The 19016-nt window shown below is 43.5% G+C and overlaps 2 long non-coding RNA genes across 2 annotated transcripts; one reads left to right on the forward strand and one right to left on the reverse strand.

The window, feature by feature from the left end:
* Positions 1–344: 344 nt before the first annotated feature.
* On the forward strand, positions 345–15645 carry LOC115097419. The gene is made up of 5 exons (XR_003858276.1): positions 345–402; positions 13033–13081; positions 13209–13291; positions 13784–13925; positions 15456–15645. It is a non-coding gene; the product is annotated as an uncharacterized LOC115097419 (long non-coding RNA).
* Positions 14006–16394, reverse strand: LOC115097420. Its single transcript, XR_003858277.1, has 3 exons — positions 16339–16394; positions 15590–15652; positions 14006–14451 (listed from the first exon to the last, which is right to left on the reverse strand). It is a non-coding gene; the product is annotated as an uncharacterized LOC115097420 (long non-coding RNA).
* Positions 16395–19016: the final 2622 nt, after the last annotated feature.

Raw genomic sequence — 19016 nt, forward strand, 5'->3', positions numbered from 1 at the left:
CTCTTCCTAATATACTGTGATGGTTATTATCTACCTCGAGAGTGGTTGGATGAGGAGGTCAGTGGTTGGGGCGGGGGGGGGGACAGTCTTACAAGGGAGGAAACCTGGGTGAAACCTTTGAAGCCCTAGGCTAGGGGAAAAGCTTTTTCTCCAAGAGGCACTGGGGGAGGGGGAGGGTTGGAGAAAAAGAGGGAGGGACTGCACAGCCTTCCTCTCAGAAAGGGGCAGGGGACACCCAGCTGGACTGGGAGGAGAAGGGGAGGTGGCCTGCAGAGGGGGCCCGGACAGAAACAGGAAGAAGGAGGACTACTAAAGGAAGAGGGAGAGGTGGAGGTGGATGGGTCGGAGAATCCAGAGCTGATGGAGGTGGGCGATGAATGGTGGATTGCTAACACTAAACAGGTTAGACTCTGATAAGAAGAAACTGCTGGAGTGTGGTTGTAGCTGTAGTTGGGCAGGGCAAGTATATGCGTCTCCCTCTGCAAGCTACGGTGAGTGGTGGCAGTAAGAGCTTGGTGTCCCTCGAACCAAGCCCACAGGCACTAGAGACTGTGCCTGAATCAGGGAGGTTTAAACCCAGCTGCAGAAAGTGGAGACTGTGCCTGAAACAGAGAGCTTTTGAATCCAGAGGCAAAAGCTGGTGACCGTGCCTGAAACAGAGAGCTGGGTTTAAACCCAGTGACAAAAGCCAGAGACTGTGCTAGAAACAGAGAAATTTTAAAACCCAGTGCAGATGCTAGAGACTGATCACCCGCTAGTTCTCTTCAGGAATGGCAGTTTGGCCTTGCCGAGAAGGCCGGAGCTTTGTTTAGAAGGCCTGCCACAAAGTGGACTGTGACGGTAATCGGAAATATTGACTCCTGGTTGTTTAATCTCCCTGCAGGGTTAAAGCATCCACTCAAGCCATGGCTGTGTTTTGAAGTTGCCGTGCTACATCAAAGAATCCTGCAGAGGAGAATTGCTTACAGAAGCATTGGCTGTGTAGGGGAATAGTACAACTTATTCTTAACCCGTGGGAAGGCGGACCTGACGACAATACATAAGTTCAAAAAAGGCGATTAAAGATAGAAGCAAAACCCTTAAAATGCAGTAACAGATGAACCAGAAAGTATGAAAGAACAGATGATTGCTCTGAAATTGGAATGGGATAGTCTTGGGACTCATCTCTTGAATGCATCTTACACATGGTATCTTCAGCCGTTAGTGAGAACAAAACAGTTTTCTGATTTTTCTCTCATTCATGATAGCATCTTTGCTTTTAATATAGCATTAACCAAACCTTCTACTAAGGAATGGGCAAGGTGGTTTGGAAGTAATGCGAGCTCAGCCCGAGCCCTGGAAAACGCTCTGGGTTTGAATGGGCTGTCCTTGTCGCAGTTCCATCTCTGTCCCAAGGCAACTCAGTCCAAACCCTCACGGCTTGACCCAGATCAGCAAAAATCCAAAACAACCCAAATTCAACTTGGATACCCATTTTTTTGACCTGGCTCGCAAATCTGGATCAATGTTACCTCTCTTCCTGTTCAACCACTGTGGGATTACTGGCAAAAGTTGTGGGCCAGTATGCATTAGTGCTGCTTTAATTATGAACAATGTTTCTGCTAGATAGGAACATTCCAAGTATTATTTAGTGTAGCATCTTGTGATGGCAATAATACATGTCCACATTTCATTTGAATTTACACTGGATGAATTTTGCAGTTTTAGGAATTTTTTAATAAGACAAAGCCAAATAAAATTGACCATTTGTAACTAAAACACAAGATAGCTGGCAAACCAGCTTCCAGCCTTCCCTCAACTGTAGAACTATGCACATCTGAGACAGCTTGCACTGAAAAATTGACCATGGCCTACATTTATTTATTTATAAAATCTTGTATTGCGCAACTTCCATGCAAAAGCGTTCAGCGCATTGGAATCCCAGGGTGGGGATCACTTAGAAAAAAACTGGAGACATGTTGAGTCCGATGAAATCTGAGACAACCCCAAAAATTTTGATTTGAATGAGATACAAGTGAGAACCAGTTTGGAAAACTAGGCAAAACAAGTTAAAAATTCAAACTGGAATGATCTAATCTGAACTCTGATGTGTCACAGCAAGTTTGTCCATTCTTAATTCCAGCCTCAGGGCACTAAGGAAATTAACTGACATTTCCAGTGCTCAGAATGTGTTTTTTTGAACTGTAAAGAGAACTCCTTTCCCTTACTATCAGATGTCCCGTTTTAGGAGAGGGACACCTTGTCTGCTCTTTTTAGACCATCTCTGCCCTTCTGCAGTGATTGGCTGAATTCTCCTATATAATGTAGGCAGAGCATGCTCAAGGTGTGTTTGGCTGTAGTTTTGATTTTGCTGGTGATCTCATTGGGCTCCATAGCCAACAAGTTGGGATAACAAGGAAAACTCCTTTTTTTGTGTGTCCTCACGGAGCAGGTAGGGTTTTTGTTTCTGCTGGAGAGAAGCAAGGAAGAGAGAGGGTTATTTTTTTTGTCATACAGCGAGTTGGGTCTGTTATTTTGTGACCTGGCCAGCCTGGAAGGGAAGCCACCCATTCTAGCAGGAACAAGATTGAGGCTGCATGTCTGTCTACCACTCAGGTGGGCTTACAGTGCTCAGAAAGAGATTTATTGGGCCAAAGAGAATTGATTGTAGTTTTGTTTCCTATTTTGGAGGAGAGGAATTGTTTTGACCTTGAACGTCCTACCCCATCTTCTCTTTGCCATCACTGGGCAAGGATCCAAGTCTGGAGATGGATAAAGAGACTGTAATACTGGGAATTCTTATTGTTTTGATCACGATGATGACTCTTGCTGTTCTTGTGTGGATCTTATTTTTTTAAGTTGCAGTGAACATTTTTTTTTGTTTGAACACCACTCCCAGTCTACCGGATGGCTTTGTTACCTCCGACTTGAAACTGTTTTGAAGAAGACGACTTAAGTGAGCACCAGCTGGGTCTGTGAGAGCGAGGAGAGAGGAGTTTAAGAGGCGGCATGGAAAAAGATCACCCATACTTTCTAGGGCTCCAGAGGCTTGGATCTCCTCTCTGCCGGTGGAACCCCGACACCCAGGATCGGAAGTTTGAATTGTGAGAAGTCCAGGATAATGAGTGCGACCCTGGGACTTGCTGTGACCCCTGTATTAGGGACTCAAGCCATTAATTTCGGAAAGGTTAGTACAATGGTTTTGTAGCAGCAGCAGCAATTCTTCGATGGCAATTGTGGGCACTGTACCATACGGCATTCTGTGATGGCACCGTGTTAAATGGCTTTGGTTTCCCATTGACTACCATTGTATTAGGTCACAAAGCATCAGGACATGAGGACAACTGCAGTTAGCTTGAGTGGCTGCTGTGTTATAGCCGCCGTACAGTGAAACCCATGTTAGTGAGTTCTGCTTCTCTGACTGCTTGCAGTAAATGAAATTAAAAAATTAATACAGCCCTTATAGCATTTTGTGTGCACTGTCACAGGCTAAACCATGGTGTTTCACATCCTTTTTTTTTGACTTGGCAGTTTCCTCCTACTTCTTTAGCTTCCAGCTCAGTTAGAGCCAGGCTGGGATCTGGTACCATGAGCCTTCATGCACAACTAGCCAAGGGCTTGCTGCTGTATGTTTGTATTTCCTCCCAATCTACTTTAGCACAGTCACGGCAGTGACAGCCCTTGGCGGAGGCTGTGGACCACAAATCCTTTCAGAATCCTATAGTCACGGGTTCCAAATCCGGTTACCTCTGTGCAGTGACTGGGGACTCTCACCAGGGGCTGTGAACTTAGTCCCAACTGACCCAGTGAGCGGAAGACCCAGGCTGGAAATAGAACCCAGATCCCTCCGCGTGGCATGGCGCACCCCACAACACTGTCACCGAGGCACCGAGCTGGCTCAAGAAGCATCCTTTAACCAAAGGCCTCCATGGAGAAAATAACAGGTTGCTGAGTGCCTCCAAACTCCTCTCTGCGGCCCTAATGGTAGGCTAAGTTCCTGCTTAAACCCCAATAAAAGTATGGTTGCCAGGTTAAATCATCCAATTCACCACTCATTCAGGCCTGGCAGCCTCGATATGACAGAATGTAATCTATTGTGTGCAGGCAATTTATCCCATTGTAATTGTATGTGTGTACAGTACTTAGGAGATTAACACAAATAATGCTATTTGTCATAGTCATCTCTAATGAACTGCATCTGTTACAAGGGAATGGAACAGCTACATTGGATCCAGATCAACTTAATCTTTGTCATCGGCTGCTAGATGTTGGGCTTCAAATGGCCACACTTGAAATTGTTCTAGTATACAAGAAACCAACTAAAAGCAAGGGTAAGAAATGGGAAAGGGAAAGAGAGATTTGGTTCTCTAGCCTGCCTTTTCCAAGTAAGGCTCAAAACGGCTTACAGCATTGTCTGAAATTAGGTACAATAATTCCTTACCCCAAAGAGCTTAACATCTACATGGGTACTTGTAATGAGTGTAAACCAGCCAGAGAACTCGCTCAGCTACAGAAGCACAGGGGAAACGTACTTATCTGTAGGCATTGTTCTCTGAAGGCAGGGGATACTTGCTGGTACTGAGTGCCAGCACCTTTTCCCTCCACTAGCTTGATTTGCATTGTGGTCCTTCAAAAAAAAACAAACCATGCATTTTACATCTTACACCTTTCTTTTATCCAGAAAGATAGCTCTTGCCGTTACACTAGTGGGTCATATGACCTACTGCATGCCACCCAAAAAGCTTCCCAAATTTAGAACTTTGCATCTCGGAGTTTTGCTGTATGAGTATCTGGCATCCTCAATTCACTTCATTCATCCTCCTCTTCCTTTTAGAGGAGTGCAGCTATAAGAGAATCAAGCACACAGCTTGCCAAAAGAGATATGAGTGGATTGTGAATCCATGAAAATACTACCACTGGAGAACAACAGCCACAGGTAAGTAATAATCCTTTATCCAAATGTAGTTTGGATGATTCACACTGATGGTGATTCGCATGCTTTGAATTCTGCAACAAGCAGGGTCTAAAAACCCTCAGTCAAATATCTGGATAATAAAAATGGGCTCATGGCAGCAGATGCCAGGAAGACATGGGAGCTGCAAGACAAGTAAACACTGCTAAACCATAAGAATTCTGGAAACCAAGGGAGGGGATAAGGGAAGCAGAATCACAGAAATAGGATTTAGGACTTATCCGTAAGCTGAAACCAATGAAGTCAAAGCTCAGGTGCATCACTCCTGGCTGAACCCATACCCAGCTTGTTTGGCAAAAATTAAATTTCCTCTTAATGAAGGGGGCTGTCCCTCAAGCAGGAGTGAGGAACTGTAAGGGTCCAACCACTATGAAGGGAAGCATCAAGAAGAGGCTGATATGAAGAATCCTTTCATTATCTTTCAAAACAGGAGGCAAACAAGCAGGGGTGGGCATGAGGAAAAACTTGCTTCCTTTTGTTTTTCATTGTGCATACAATTTTTTCCATTTTGTTTTAAATTTCAGTTCATGTCTACTTTCCAGCATGCGTTCTATCAGTCCAGCATACTCTCTATCATTCTGGCATGCACTCTTGTCATTCCGGCATGCGCTCTTTCATTCCAGCGTACTCTCTACCATTCCGGTATGCGCTCTATCATTCCAATATACTCTCTATCATTCCGGCACGCTCTCTATCATTCTGGCATGCGCTCTATCATTCCAGCATACTCTCTATCATTTCAGCATGCGCTTAGTCATTCCGGCATGTGCTCTATCATTTCAGCATGCAGAAACAAAACAAAAATTGCTGAGGTTTTTTGAGTTGTTTTAGACGGGAAACAACTCAACATGAAACAACAAATCTTACTGTGGTTTTCCTGTCCTTTAAAAACGACAGCAAATCCCTATGAACAACCTAGGTTATAGAAACAGAATATACTGTGTTTGTTAAATACAAGGCCTGTAAAACCTTTACCCTTGAGGGCTAAATGTAAGGACTGCGCCCTCCCACCCCCAAAAAAGACCTGAGTTGCTCTCTGCTCACGTAGTCTGCTTGCACAATTTTCTCCCTTCTAGACGTTTCAGTCAATGAAAACCTGGACCTGAAGAGGCGCTGTTGCAAAGCTGTCATTTTAATTTTCCACTGACCTTTAAACTGCTTAAGCCCACCCCTCACCATTTAATGGTGGTTCTTGGACAGGTGCTCTACCAGTCTATCTGCCCCCCTCAAACAGGTGTCTGCTTGGTCTAATTAATTTAAAGATTAAAAAGGGATAATGAACATCAAAAGAAAATGGTAAAGCATGTGCATCTCCATTTTCTTTTGAACTAGGCATGGTGCTGACCTGCACAGATGCTTGAGTGATATTGGTTTCCTGTCTCTGCTACATCCACATCAATAAATTAGGAATCTATCAGCAGTGTTTAGTCTAAAAAAGAGACTATAGGGCTGAATGTCTTTAATGATACCTTGCACTGCTAAACTGTCTTTTCCCCAAAGAAACATAAAATATGAAGACAGATAAGGATTGTATGACCCAACTAGTCTGCTCAATTCACTTCATTTTGCAGTACCATAGACCAGGGGTCCTCAATCCAGTCCTTGGGCGATGCTTAACCAGTCGGGTTTTCAGGATATCCACAATGAATATGCAAATTTGATCTCATGCATATTCATTGTGGATATCCTGAAAACCTGACTGACTGGCTTGTGAATCACCGGTTTAAATAATATGCCAGAATACACCTTTTACAGTGGAAAGGAAGTTCTAGAGTATAGGTAATGAAAAAACACTGGAAAGGGAGCAGACTCAGGAGTAACACTGGAAAATATTTGTTTAGCGCAGTGGTGTTCACTGCAATCAATCAGTTTTTCAAGATCTCCCATAGTGGAAGCCTGGGACACAAAAGCTACACTGAGTTGTAGCCTGTGAAAGGGGGCAACAGTTGGTAGAAAAAGAGTCAGAGGAAGGTAATTAATTTCTTTGAGCAAGCTGGAGAGAAACAGCATGCTTTAAACTCTCTGAGTAGCTTAAATGCCTGAAGTGGGAGTAAGATGATCAATGATTTGTCTTTTGAATTGTGAATCCAGGATCCCAAAATGCTCCAAGTTAGAGTTATGCTAGAAAAGGAAGAAGGAATATCATCTGTCAGCTCTGGAAGACTTGGAACAGCAGCACACTGAGCGTTGTTATTTCATTTCATTTACTGAACCTTGTATAGTGCTTGTCTCAAGCAAGTTACCCAGGCAGTTTACAAATTAGAACATACATAATAGTCAAATACAAAAAAAAAATTGGCAAACTTAAAACGGTAAGCATAAAATTAAAACATCAAAAGATTAATACCAATCTGCATATATATAAAATACAGTCAGTACATGATTGACTAGTTAGCGGTGGTGTCAAAGCTAACTCCATATTAAGCCTGTGAGAATAGCCAGATCTTTATCGCTTTCTGAAATTTCAAATAATTAGATTCCGCTCATATGTCTATTGGTAAATGCATTCCAAAGCAGAGGTCCTTGATATGAAAAAGTACTTTCTCTTGTGGATTCCAGTCAAATGACAGAGGGAGGAGGAAGCTAAAGAAGACTGCAGAGTCCTGGAAGGACAGTATGAGACCAAATGTTTTGATAGATAAAGCAGATAACCAGAATGTAAAGAGTGGAATGTCAGACAAAGACACGAAATAGCAAATCAGTGAAAGGACGGAAGTATTTGAATTACATGATCTGACTTCTTTAAGCCATAAATGATCTTTGCAGCTGTATTTTGGAGAACCTGCAAACGTTTTAACTGATAATGAGGTAAGGCCATGAGAAGAGAACTGCAGTAATCAAATCTTGAGATGACAAAAGCATCTAATAGCAGTTTGAGATCACTAACATCTAAAAGAGGATGCAGAGGACGAATATACTGGAGAAAGTGAAACGATTTCTGAATGGTGTTAGAAATAAAAGGTACCATGGATAGTTCTGAGTCAGTCAAGACTCCAAGTAAAGAAACCACATCTTTCAGGACAATTGGAAAGAAATTGACAGCTGGTACACTGAGAAATCCAAATGGCTTCCGATTTACTGGGATTAATCTTCACCTTGTGATCATGAAGCCAGTTTGCCACAAGGTCCAAATAGTTGTTAAGGATAGTTAAGGAAAAAGAGACTTTGGTGTGTAAAAATGCCATAATCTGGACATTATCAGCAGATAGAGAGGGCATAACTCCGCCATTATGAATCAACGTGGCTAATGGAAAAAGAAAAATATTAAAAAGAAGGGGACAGAGGATAGAACCTTCTGGAACACCTACAGGGAGTGATCCGCGAGTCGATAGATGCTGGTTTCATTCCACCTGGAAGGAGTGATCCTGCATGTAGGATAGGAACCAGGTTAACGGGACATCACAAACCTCTAAAACTCTTCCTTAACCTGTGCGGGACCAGGCATCTAGCCTGGTCCACCTTAATAGAGAGAGAGAGAGAGAGATGTGGGAGAGTGGGACCCTGCTGTGTAGGAATAAGGATGCAGGCCCAGCTGGGAACAGAGAAGCCCTGCATCTCCAAGAGAAGGCAGCTCCTGTTCTAAGCTGAAGGGAGTGCTGGGAGGAATACTGCTAGAGGGAAGCAGCTGACATATTGGAACACTGTTTCTGTAGATTAATACATTAGGATCTTTAAGATGAAGGCTGGAGTCACTGTGGCTTGTGTCTTCAGCCTAAAAGCTTACTTGGCAATCTCACATTTATATATTGCTTTGATTTTGAGTTTGCTATTGTTATACATATTTACATTAAAAAAAATTTTAAATTTTTTATTTACTTTAATTTTTCCAACTGCTCAATAGGTCCATGACCATATCAACGGGAACCACATTCAAATCATCACATGCAATGTCAATTTTAACAATAGCGTATAAATAACAATTTGCTTATGGCATACTTGCTAAAGTTGTTGTTTTATGATGCATTTTGTGTTGTTCTGTCATTTTTACCTTGGGCCTTTGGGAAGTGGTGAATAAGAAATATTAATAGATAAATAATTCATCTCTATAGGATGTGTAAAATTCATCATATGATTTGCGGTACACATAGACTGATAATTATGCCTCTCATTCCTTCTGTGAAAAGCAACTTGTAAATGTAATCCTGTGCAAATAAAACAGCTTTGGAAGTTGTATGGACTTATTCCCGGGTCGTAGCACAAGATAAGGGCCAGATTTTAAATCACCTATGTGCGTAAAACCCAGGGTTTTACGAGCGTAGGTGGCCTTACGCACACCGGGCCAATTTTCAAAGGCCCAGCCACGCACATAAACCTCCGGGATGCGTGTAAGTCCCGGGGTTTGTGAAAGGGGCAGTCTGGGGGCGGGGCGGAGCGGGGCTAGAGATGCCCGGCACAGCGGCTATTTGCTCATAAGCAAGCGCAAAAGGTAGGTTAACGATTTTGGGGGGGGTTAGGATAGGAATAGGGGGAGGCCAGGATAGGGGAAGGGGAAGGGAGGTCAGGCTAGGGGGTTGGGAAGTTCCCTCCCAGTCCTCTCCTTAATTGGAGCAGACTAGGAGTGAACTGGGGAAGGCCCAGATGTGTTTCCACACCTAACTGCAAAAATCCTCCCTCCCTTGCGTGCGCCGACCCGCCATTTTATAACACGTGGTCGGGCAATAGCCTGCAGCCGGCTGCAGGCTATCGCGGGCATAGTGCCACCGTAAAAGGTGGTGCTATTCCCCACGCTACTGCCAATTACCATAATTCCCTCCCTAACTCCACCCTGACTCCTCCCCCTCATTTAAATGTTATCGCCTCGATAAGGCCCTAACGCACACGATAAGGGCCTATCGAGGCTTGGAAAATGTCCCCCTAAATTTGAGTGCATTTTTAGCCATAACCCAGTTCCATTAAGTCTAGTTGGCTACCTTTTAGCAGACTAGTGCAAGGATCCTTTGTGTCCCTCACTATCTAAAAATGTCCTTAGGATTTAGTTTCGGTAGGTTTTTGCTCTTTGCTGAACCTGATTCATCTTTAAGTTCAGTCTGGCAATGCACGAGCAGAGGTGTGGTTGTTGCTTTCCGTTTGGTGTGGGAAGAAGAGAATAAGAGTAGTCGTCAACTTCAGATCCCCACAGCCTGTTTCTCAAAGGGGAAAGGACTTTGCCTTTCACAGCCTCTTCGTAGAGCTGGGAGGGATTGTTCTGAGAGAAGAAGAGGAGATTCTGGAAGAGTTTACTTTTTTGCTGTTGAGATTTATCTTTGTGAGCTGCACTTGCCCAGGAGGTAAGTCACTCATGCCTGTGACAGGGTTGGATATGGGGCTGCTTTTCCTTGCCCTAGGAAGGAAGAAGAGTTTGTGTTTTGGAGAAGAGAGGTTCTTTCAGTTCTTTTGCGAGACATTTTTTAACCTTTTCCTGCCCACCAGAAGAAGGTGAGTTTTTTTTATCTTTTTATCTCTGATTACATTGTACTGGGGTTCTCTGTCACCAGAAGCCCAGTTTGAGGGGTTCACTATCAATGATAGGAGATGCTGCTCCCTGACCTTGGGAGTGGGGTTCGTAGTGTTTTCCACTAAAAAAAAAAAAAAAAAAAAGGGACACTGACTCAGCTAGACAGCATTGAGAAAAGACAATTCGAATTTTTTTGTTATTTAATCAAGATTTTCTGAGAAGTTTTATTTGTGAATTGGATTTTAAAGCATTTTCTGTTACAGCAAATCATATTTTTCAACACCCAATTCAAGTGTCTAGCTTGTTTCTTCCGAGTCAATGAAGGCCCGCAAGTGAGGACTTCTAAGCATGAGTACAGGGGAGACTGCGTCCCCAGAATCAGTGAGTGTGTGAAGTGCCCCACCCCAGTGAGCCTAGGACCCCAGAGGTTTATCCTCCTCCCTGCCGGAAAAACCCTGGCACCCCAGTTGCCAAGGGCACTGGGTTAACAAGTGAGGAAGGAAAATTGTGTGTACCTGCATTCTGGTACAACCTCAAGGGTGGGGGAGGGGGGGGTGTTACTCTAGATTTAAGTCAGCTCTCTCTGCACGCAGGGATCAGCACATAACTTAGCTGACAATTCAGCACTAGCTAGCTAAGCCCTCCAGTTGCTAACATCAGCTCCTAAAAGTATATAGAAACATAGAAATGACGGCAGAAGAAGACCAAACGGCCCATCCAGTCTGCCCAGCAAGCTTCACATTTTTTTTCTCATACTTATCTGTTTCTCTTAGCTCTTTGGTTCTATTTCCCTTCCACCCCCACCATTAATGTAGAGAGCAGTGATGGAGCTGCATCCAAGTGAAATATCAAGCTTGATTAGTTAGGGGTAGTAGCCGCCGCAATAAGCAAGCTACACCCATGCTTATTTGTTTTACTCAGACTATGTTATACAGCCCTTATTTGTTGTTTTTCTTCTCCCCTGCCGTTGAAGCAGAGAGCCATGCTGGATATGCATCGAAAGTGAAGTATCAGGCACATTTGGTTTGGGGTAGTAACCGCCGTAACAAGCCAGCTACTCCCCGCTTTGTGAGTGCGAACCCTTTTTTCTTCTCCCCTGCCGTTGAAGCAGAGAACTATGCTGTATATGCATCGAAAGTGAAGTATCAGGCACATTTGGTTTGGGGTAGTAACCGCCGTAACAAGCCAGCTACTCCCCGCTTTGTGAGTGCGAACCCTTTTTTCTTCTCCCCTGCCGTTGAAGCAGAGAACTATGCTGTATATGCATAGAAATTGAAGTAACAGGCTTATTTGGTTTGGGGTAGTAACCGCCGTAACAAGCCAGCTACTCCCCCCTTTGTGAGTGCAGATCCTTTATTCCACATTTCCTCTTGCTGTTGAAGCTAGAACGATGTTGGAGTCACAGTAAGCATGTGTACGTTTATTGAATAAGGGTATTGTCTCCAGGCAGTAGCCATCATTCTGGCGAGTCACCCACTCTTCATTGGCGGCCTCTTGACTTTATGGATCCACAGTGTTTATCCCACGCCCCTTTGAAGTCCTTCACAGTTCTGGTCTTCACCACATCCTCCGGAAGGGCATTCCAGGCATCCACCACCCTCTCCGTGAAGAAATACTTCCTAACATTGGTTCTGAATCTTCCTCCCTGGAGCTTCAAATCGTGACCCCTGGTTCTGCTGATTTTTTTCCTACGGAAAAGGTTTGTCATTGTCTTTGGATCATTAAAACCTTTCAAGTATCTGAAAGTCTGTATCATATCGCCTCTGCTCCTCCTTTCCTCCAGGGTGTACATATTTAGATTCTTCAATCTCTCCTCGTACGTCATCCGATGAAGATCCTCCACCTTCCTGGTCGCCCTTCTCTGTACCGCTTCCATCTTCTCTTTGTCTTTTTGTAGATACGGTCTCCAGAACTGAACACAGTACTCCAGGTGAGGCCTCACCAAGGACCTGTACAAGGGAATAATCACTTCCCTTTTCTTACTCGATATTCCTCTCTCTATGCAGCCCAGCATTCTTCTGGCTTTTGCTATAGCCTTGTCGCATTGTTTCGCAGACTTCATATCATTAGACACTATCACCCCAAGGTCCCTCTCCTGCTCCGTGCACATCAGCCTTTCCCCCTCCATCGAATACAGTTCATTCGGGTTTCCACTCCCCATATGCATGACTTTGCACTTCTTGGCATTGAATCTCAGCTGCCATATCTTCGACCACTCTTCCAGTTTCTTTAGATCCCGTCTCATTCTCTCCACTCCTTCCGGCGTGTCCACTCTGCTGAAGATCTTAGTGTCATCCGCGAATAGACAAACCTTGCCTTCTATCCCGTCCGCAATGTCGCTCACAAAGATATTGAACAGGACCGGTCCCAACACCGATCCTTGCGGTACACCACTTAAAACCGCTCTCTCTTCAGAGAAGGTTCCATTTACCATCACACATTGTCTTCTGTCCGTCAAAAGGAAGGCAATTTCTTGTGTGTGTTGAACTAATGCACGGTTATGTAAAATAAGGTAAAGTTAAAATGTTTCCCTCCTTCTTTATATCAAACTTACTGCTTGCGATTGGACAGGGGGGTGGCGAGTCAATGTCATAAGACTCACTTTGTTTCTCTCTCTCTCTTTCTCTCTCCTTGTTGCTGCTTTCAGGTTTCACCTTCTGATCTGCCATGCAACTGTGCTGCAGCTTCTCAAGAGGGTAGGCATTCTTGTTTTACATAGATGTTTTGTTGCCTCTGATAAATAATACTAAACTGCTTTTTTGAACTTATTATTAAGTGGCGTGTGCATTCTTTCTCCTGGACCACTTGCTTTGAACACAAAAGGTCGAACCACAGCCTCCAACGCACCCAACCTGACCAGACCTCCCGGAAAACCTGGAATTCAAGCAGCTAAATATAAGCGCTCTGTAAGCATAGATTTTCAAATGGGCTAACTAACTCCATCGCTGAGGTGGTGGGCTAGATCACTCTGGGTGAACTGTATGGCTCATTTCTACGGTCATGATGGTGACAGACTCAAGAGGCACCTGGGCATTCTGGAAGGGCCAGATACAGATTGCAGAATAAATACCAGAATGTTCTCTCCCCTACTGAACTAAACTGTGCTTGGGGGAGGGGGGAAGATATTTAATATAGTAAAAATAGACCCACCCTCAAGCCCCCAGTTCCTATTCTGAATAATATTCTGTAGCTCTACTGAATGCAGGGTAATTTCCATTACAAATGAGTTTTCAGCAGATGTTTTGATTAATATTAATGAAAAGGATGTTTGGCATGCCATGGCCTTGTTGTGCTTTGCCGCTCTCTTTGAATAACATTTGTAAGCCTCTGAGCCAGGCAAGCTCAGTCCTAATCCCAGGAGTCAGGCATTTTTCCAGACTGGTTTTTCTCTAAAACAGGGCCCTGGTAGAGCATGTCATTGATCCGCTGCGGGGGCCAGCTCAATGCGGAAAGGTTAATCTCATCCTTCCTGCCCTTCTTCCTCCTCCTCTTCATGAATCGTCCTCTTCACATGGCATCTGCAGCAGCTGAGAGCCAGAGGTACTCTTCATTACTAAGACTGCATTTCTCAGTGGAAAGAAACAATAGTACCATAGAAAATTAAAAAAAAAAAACTCGAAACACCACCTTCGACTTTTAAATAGTCATCGTTTGAAGAAAATGGGAAGGAAAGACCGACCCTTTCTTTTAAGCAAAAGAGGAATAGGATAGCTGATTGACTGATTATCCAATCCAGGTAGGGAATTCTCCTGTGCTCTGCCCCTAGGGAATCTCCCTATTACACATAGAAGCCTGCGGAATATTGTAAAGTGAATAATTTGATAACAATCGCTTTGCAAAACTGCCACCTCCGGGGCGCCTAGTGTGCCCTTTATTTCCTTAATCTTTAAAACATTTTATTCTTGGGGTGGCTCAGTGACAAGAGCTCTGTGATGCTACTCAGAGGGTCCCCAGTTTGTTGTCCAGATTGGGTCGTCTGCTTGCCAGAATGTTTGCAGAGGGAGTGTGCTACTGACAATAAGGCAGCTGATAAGGGTGGCACAGTTGTGGTCTTAGACAAATTGTCCTAAAAAAAAAAAAAAAAAAAGAAATTCTTCACCAAATATCAGACCCCACTTCTTATTGTCCCTTATCAGAAGATCTTACGAATTGATCTTATGATATGCTTTTGGATGAAGAAATTGTGGCTTACATCTAGGGAATTTCATTTTCTACTCATCATATACAGCATGTCCTCTCGAAGATACATAAAACCTTAGTTAACCCTCTGGAATGGCCTATCATTTCGGTCGAAGACTCTGCCATTATTAATATCTTGGAACACTAGACAGGCCCATTTGAAAATCTTTATGTGGCCACTATAAATCTACTTTCACTTATGCTAACATTCCTCAGGATGCTGCTTTGAATATTATAGAGAAGGTGTTGCAGGTTCGGGTTGGTTTTGATCAGATTCCTAATGCCTTTATTTGCATACTTATTTATTTATTTATTTATTTATTTAAAGTTTCTTTTATACCGATGACCGTTTACACATCGCATCGGTTTACAGTTAAAAAGGAACAAATGGGCAGAACCCTTACATATAACATTGAAAAAACAGGTTAACTTTTGGGCAGGGCCCTTACATGTAACTGAGAACAAGGTGGTTAAAAGTGGGATAGGGTATAGAGCTGACTATGCCGCGAGCGTCCGTGATATCAATAAATAGATACAGCAAAATCAGCAAAATCACAACTATTTACAAAAGCTAATTACATAAGTAGCCGAGTCATTTTTGATGCATTTTCATTAAAAGAACATGTTTTATGTTCAGTGGCATTTTTTTACCAACAGATTAAAGGAGTGGCTATGGGAGCCACAATGGCTTCTGATGCAGCATGCCTTTAAGCTGGCCAGTTTGAGTAGATTTGGATATCTAAGTGTCCCTCAAATCTTCCATCTCTTTGTGGCAACATTTGATAGATGACATACTTGAATTATGGACTGGGGGCAAGGAGCTTTTTTCTGATTTTATGACATGGCTTTTAACCAATCTGATTTTAACTTGCAATTTTCCTCTTCTATTAGTGATAAAAACATTCTGTTTTTGGACATTGGCATCATGATAACCGATAGCAGTTCTGTCTATAAGAAACCCACAGATAGAAATAACCTTCTTCAACATTCGAGTTGCCACCCGCAGAAGCTCCGGGATGACCTACCTTTTGGACAATTTCTGTATCTTTGTCATCTGTGTTCTACATTAGCAGAATATAGGTCGAGGGCTGTTAAAATGAAAATGAATTTCATTCAGAGGGGTTATCCTGCATCATTTATCAAGAAAGCTTATAAGCGAGCCTGATGGACAGATTATATGCAAATAGTTGTATCGCTGCCTTTTAACTTTACTCTCTTATACTTGTATATTCACCCAGTTACCCCCTACCCTGTTCTCAGTTTTTTGTAAACCGACATGATGTGTCCTACGAATGCTGGTATGTATGTATGAATGAATGAATGAATAAATAAATAAATAAATATAAATATATATATATTGTCACGATCAGGTCCCTCCGCTCAGCGTGCTGTGGGGCTTTGCTGGGCTTCAGGCCTCTGGCTTCGCTCCTAGGACACGTCTTGTCCCCTTGCACAGCTCAAGCATAGCGCTGCTATGGACTCCTCACAGCCTCTAGTCAGAGTGCCAGGCCCAGTCCTGGCACTCCCAAGCAGTACACAGAAAAAGGATCTTAATCAATAAGGAGTTTAATGTGGTGCTGTAGCTCAGTGGCTGCAGCCTTATATTAATGCGGGGTTGTCCTTACAAGCCCCAGGGTACACAGCATTTAAAACACAATTCCCTTCCCGCCTGTCTCATACATCCATACAGCAATACAGGATTTACCATCCCCCAACCTCCTGGTTATTCCACCTCCATAGAGGAACAGCTGGAGCTTTCCTCTCCCCAGCTTACCTCCATCTCCTCCTCCAGAGACTCCGAGGAGCCGGGCTTTTGTGGCCAGGTCCACCACGGGGGCACGCCCTCTTCTTCAGCCTCCATAGAGCATGCTGAGTCATAGGGATCAGTCCCAATTTCCTCCACCTGTTCCTGCTCAGGCTCCAGCCAGGGGTCAGGTGTTGGTTCGGGGAACCTGGGAAGTGTAGTCTTTGCTACCTTCCTCAGCGCCCTCCGGTGGCTAAGTTTGGTACCACTAGCTTCTGCTCGGCTGTGTCTCAGCTGTTTCTGCCCCGGGCCAGGTCGTACTGCATCACAATATATATATTGTGTTACAACCCCGCAAACAAGAATCCCAGTAATGACTTCTTTGTGTCTTGCCCTGTTCTCCTTAGATTTTTAGGATACAGCAAAACATGCGGAAACACCGGGCTGTGCTCCAACTACATTCAGTATTTAAAAACCTACCCCTTTTTGAATTTTGAAGGGGGTCATAACATTAAGGATGCGGGTTTCCATTCTGTATTTAAAGATGCTTCAGTTTCTTTAGAATGAGCCATTTTTTCAGAGTGGAGGAGTAGCCTAGTGGTTAGAGCAGTGGGCTATGAACTAGGAGACCAGGGTTCAAGTCCTGCTGTTGCTCCTTGTGACCTTATTTATTTATTTATTTAACATTTCTTATATACCGATATCCGTTCGCACATCGTATCGGTTCACAATGAACATAAAACTTTGGGCATTGCCCTTACAAATAACACATAAAGATGGTGAACTCAGTAACATATAGATAATCTTCGGGAGGAGCCCTTAGATATAACAAGCATCAATGGGGAGATGCTGATTATAATAATTATAACTAGAACTATATACATGAATGTGCACAGTACAGAATCAGCAGACATAAAGGCGTTCATACCAGGATATCAATCTAACAATTCACATGGGGGTTTATGTAATAGGGGGTGAAATGGAGTAGGCTTGCCGAAAGAGCCAGGTTTTAAGTTTCTTTTTGAAAATGGGGGTATAAGTCTCTATTCGAATATCATGAGGCAGTGAGTTCCATAATGTGGGTGCGGCAAGAGAGAAGGCTCTGTTAATAGTAGAGGAGAGTTTAAAAGATTTGATAGAATGGGCATGGAGTGTTCCTTGGAGTGCTGGGCGGGTGGGTCTATTGGAGGAACGGGGTGAGATGGGGGGGTTAATCCAGTTCAGGTTAGAATTTACTAGACTCTTATGAATGATCGAGAGTGTTTTGTAAAGAATTCGTGACTGTATAGGGAGCCAGTGTAGTTGAATAAGTGTGGGGGTGATGTGGTCTCTTTTTTTTGTGTTTGACAATATCCGAGCGGAGGCATTTTGTAGGAGTTGAAGGGGCTTGGTGTGTGATGCAGGAATGCCGAGTAAGAGTGCATTACAGTAGTCGAGCTTCGATAAAATAATAGCCTGGAGGACTGTGCGGAAATCGTTGAAGTGTAGTAGGGATCTGAGTTTCTTTATTGTTTGAAGTTTAAAATAGCAATCCTTTATTATGGATTTGATGAATGGTTTGAATGAGAGGTGATTATCAATAATAGCTCCTAAGTTGCGAGTGTGCGAAGGGAAGTTGGTAGCTGAGTAAGCAAGAGGGATGTCAGGGAGTGGTTGTCTATTCGATATGATTAAAAGCTCAGTCTTGTTAGAGTTGAGAGCAAGGTGCATGTCCTTTAGGAGTTGGTTGATTGAGGAAAGACAGGATTCCCAGCTATGTAAAGCAGTTTGGATGGAGTCAGAGAATGAGAAAATGAGCTGAACGTCGTCAGCATAAATAAAATGTTTGATATGCAGGTTAGTGAGAAGCGTGGTCAGGGGAAGCATGTATATATTAAAAAGTGTAGATGAGAGTGAGGAACCTTGGGGTACACCTTGGGGAAGACTGATGGGCTCAGATTCATTATTGTCCATTGAGACAGTGAAAGAGCGATTCTGGAGATAAGATTGAATCCAATCAATGGCCTTGCCTGTGATCCCAATATTTCTGAGAATGTTGAGTAGGACATCGTGATTGACTGTGTCAAACGCAGCTGAGATGTCAAGTAATGCGATGAGATAGGAGGATCCTGAGTCGATTCCTTTGATAAGGGTATCGTGTAGGGAGAGGAGCAGAGCTTCAGTGCTTAAGTGTTTCCTGAAACCATATTGGGTGGAAGGGAGGATGTTGTTCTGTTCAAGGTGATCGGAAAGACGTGAGTTCACTAGCTTTTCAAGAACTTTAGCTAGGAGGGGTAGATTGGACACCGGTCTGTAATTAGAAAGAGTGTTGGGGTCAAGGTTGGATTTTTTAAGTAGAGGTTTCACAATTGCTTGTTTCAGAAAGTCTGGGACGGTGCCATGCTCTAGTGAACAGTTGAGAATATTTGAGAGGGGTTTGGCGATCACATTGTGTATGGATAGTAGGAGTTTAGAGGGGATGGTTTCAGAGGGGTGAGTGGATGGTTTCATTTTCTTTAGTATGTTCTCCACTTCAAGGGAGGAAGCGGACTCAAACAATGAAAGGGGGACTGGAGAGCTGAAATTGGGAAGACAGATATTGAGGTTATTGTGCGAAAACTGTGCTGTGATGGAAGATACCTTGTTTTTAAAAAATAGAGCTAGTTCGTTGCAACGATTTGTGGAGGAGTTAGCTAGTTGTTGTGTGTGTATGGGAGAGGTCAGGTCAG

Source organism: Rhinatrema bivittatum, chromosome 8 (assembly GCF_901001135.1).
Source record: "Rhinatrema bivittatum chromosome 8, aRhiBiv1.1, whole genome shotgun sequence".
Taxonomy (NCBI): Eukaryota; Metazoa; Chordata; class Amphibia; order Gymnophiona; family Rhinatrematidae; genus Rhinatrema; species Rhinatrema bivittatum.